General features: G+C 44.9%; 1 pseudogene across 1 annotated transcript; it reads right to left on the minus strand.

Annotated features, from left to right (window-relative positions):
* Positions 1-446: 446 nt before the first annotated feature.
* LOC147456123 (omega-hydroxypalmitate O-feruloyl transferase-like) lies at positions 447-2,662 on the minus strand (annotated as a pseudogene). Its single transcript, XR_015188506.1, has 2 exons — positions 2,108-2,662; positions 447-1,275 (listed from the first exon to the last, which is right to left on the minus strand). The product of XR_015188506.1 is annotated as an omega-hydroxypalmitate O-feruloyl transferase-like (transcript).
* Positions 2,663-3,489: the final 827 nt, after the last annotated feature.

Genomic DNA, 3,489 nt, shown 5'->3' on the forward strand with positions numbered 1-3,489 from the left:
TCTTCCATACCAATATGATGCTGATGCAAATTACAAATCATATAGAAGCTCTCTCACGACAATTCTCAATGCAATTGTAATACACTTTAGTAATGTCAAGTGCGAAAGTGCCATTCTGTGTTAGTTTTGGTAGAATGTTTGTTAAAGTCTTTCGGCACTTGTAGTGTAAAAAAGATTATATTTTGTCTTGGTGTTTTTGGATGAAGGTGTGAGCAAGTCATGTCACATGTGGCAAAGGATGCCTACATGCGTGTATTGTTATTTAACTCACATGTGGCAAAGGATGCTTACATGGTTGTATTGTTATACTCACCCCTCTACTTCTACATTCTTCTACAAATACCCCATATATTGTTCTCATTCACATGATCCAAACATAAAATTCTTGAACAGTTTCCAAAACTACCATTGATAGTCAACAAATTGACAAAAGAAGATTTGAAAGCTTAGGTGGAGAAGTTGACATAATTTGCCAGTGTCTCTAAGAAGATCTGACGTTCCATGTTTGATTCAAGGACCACCATAGCATTCCAAGATTGATGGAGCTTGTGCACCCCCATCAAGTATTTACAAATGATTGTTCATTTGCCTACTTGGAAGTTGACAATAGATAGGAGAGCCCCATCCAAAATCTGTGTCATAGAAAGGCAAGTTAACAAGGGAGCTCATCCCAAAGAAAGATGGGTCAGACCAAGATTAAAAAAGGACCCTCTCCACACTCTAGATGATCCAACATTGATTGCACAAACTCTGGAGTGGCAGAGAAAAGTGCTCTTTGAATCTTGACCACAATGAGATATAATGGGGACTCGCACAATTCTTGAAGAGAGGCACTAACAATGGTGCAGATTATGCCGTTTCCAACATAGCCTTGAGTGAGTGAAGGCATCATTCTTCCTCTAGGGTTTATAGGAATTCGTATGGGTAGCTCAATACAATTGGGGATCTCTTGAGTTTGTAGAAGGCTTCTAGCTCTTGCCTTCCAGAGTAATGCAATGAGAGCTTGTTACTTGGAGCGATCTTTGAAGTAAGTATGACCAATGAGTACGTCACTTCGTAATCTCATCAAAGCATTTGCACAAAAGGATATCCTTGTGGCAATCCCATAGCGCTCAATGGGTAAGAGTGTCATGTCAACATAGGTAGCAGATTCCATTTCCTCTTGCAATGGAGGCAAGATTATGCAAGAAAACAGCTGCAGAATGCCCATCTAGGTATGTACACATGGTTGTTCGTGAGGGCAAGAGGAAAGCCACCACAATTAAACATAGTAACCTGGGTGACAAGAATCAAATCAAAGCAAAACTTGACATCAATATTGGGAAGAAGGATGGGATGAGGATGCTCTAGTTACATGAAATGTACACTTCAAGCTAGGCATGGGATGATATTCAAGACACACATGTATTTGGTTGTGATGCTAAATGATGCCTCTAACTTGCTAGGAATAGAACTTAGGCTAGAGAAGTGAGACAAAGAAGAGAAGGTGTGTGTGTGTGTGTGTGTTTTCTCCTTATTTTGTTTTCAAGGATTCTCTACTTTCCTTTCCTGCTTATTCCTACGTTTGTCACTCTCTTTGTGACTAGGAAGCCGGCTTCTCAAAATTTCATCAAGTTACTTGTTTGTAAGAGTAAGGTTTTTATTTAGCTAAAGATGGAGAACACTCCTCAAAGCCTTACTGACACCAACTTTTTGGTGCCCAACAATATGGACGAATGGCTACTTAGGCTGGGTTCACAAGGCGCAGCGGCAATAGGCGTCAACCAATTAATTTCCCCCAAGTGGAATTTTTCGTTCAGATGGCGCGGTGGGAGATTGTAAACTCTGCTCCACGTCACGGCAAAGGAACATGAATTTTCTTCCGCCACCCCTATGTGATCTTCCGACCCCCCCCCCCCCCCTCGCCCGAAGTTCCTTCCGCCCTCCAGCTCAACTCCCCACCCAATCTTCAGCATCCACTCACGCAAGAGCTTCTGACAGCCTTGAGCGATTCCGCCTCGCCTTGTGAACGCCTGCCCGGTGGAAGCTTTCTTCTCTCTCACCTTCCGCCTGGAAGACTGTATGCTTTTGGCTTTCTTCCACCGGCATCGTCTGAACCCAACCTTACTTGCAAAGCGACAATTGGAGGCCTCTCTTCTTCATGAGAGACAATGTTAGGAATCAAAAGGTCGATGGAGGGATGGGCGAGCGACACATCGCCCAAGTCTGAAAGCGGGATGTCGGCATGGCCAGAAACAAATTGGACACCCTGGTCATTGCACTCCACTTCAAGTCGGTTTTGTGAGGTATTCAAACGGAGTCGACCGGCGGCCGCGGGGTAGTGGGTGAGCAATTCTTGCAGGGCACACTTGACCATAAGGACCACGTCCTTGGTGTGAACACGAGGGTGGATATAATGGGTGTCATTGAAGGGAATAACTTTGTTGTTACCATGTGTATGGGGTTTGATAGATGTAGAGTAGAAGAGGATGACACTACAGTAGAAGTTGAGCATATGGTCAAGATTGGAGAGCTCGAGCACCGCGGTGGAGGGCGAGGGGGGCTTCACCATTATCGTGGCCTCCAGCCTCATCAGTTTTGTTGTGAGCGAACATGGAGGTGTGTTGAAGGAACCCATCTTTGTCTGTGGGGAGAGAGAGAGAGAGAGATGTGTGTGTGTGTGTGCGCTTCTTCAAGAGTTGGTTCTTCTTATATACAAGCTCGAGACGTTGCAGGAAACCTCTTTCTGAGCACATGGCGCTGCGATCATATGGCAGGTGTCTACGACCAAATGGCAGCTGGTTGATGCAGACTTACCTTGTAAATGATCTGAGCGTCAGGACTCGGGAGTTACGACTCGGTAATCTCTCAAACAGAGCATAACGCCAATAAAGTTTAAACACATGGCCTTTTGAATAGCGTTGTACGAGTTGAGCAGGGAGCTGGTATATCACGTGCAGAAAAACTGAGAGCAACTCTCCAAGTAAAGAGAGAGAGAGAGAGAGAGAGAGATAAGACTAAAAGGTCGGACTCAGACTATCCCGGCGGTACAAGCTTGGTTTTTAGCTGCCTCCACGCACACACACACACACACACACAGAGAGAGAGAGAGAGAGAGAGAGAGAGAGAGAGAGAGAGAAGCATAGAGAATATGAGACTAAGGCTATGGTCCCGCGAGGTCTCAATTATTTGTTTGGGTAACCAAGGCTACTAAGCCTCTCCTGCACATTGAATGAGTGGTAGTTGATTGAGCCATGGTCACGGTCACACGCGAGCAAAGCTTTCAAATGATCACCTGCATTTAGCAGTCAACAAAAGCTACATGGAGGATCACACAGGGATCACATTTGGATCACATACATGTGTAGCTCACATGCCAATCACATTGCAATTATAGCAAAAGCACGCGGTGATCACATATGATGATCCAGTTGTGATCACAACCGAGCACATCCACGATCCAATGGCGTAGATGAGCACCGCTTGCGCCTTTTGATAGGGACCATTGAT

Source organism: Adiantum capillus-veneris, chromosome 6 (assembly GCF_014529385.1).
Source record: "Adiantum capillus-veneris isolate H3 chromosome 6, ASM1452938v2, whole genome shotgun sequence".
Classification (NCBI taxonomy): Eukaryota; Viridiplantae; Streptophyta; class Polypodiopsida; order Polypodiales; family Pteridaceae; genus Adiantum; species Adiantum capillus-veneris.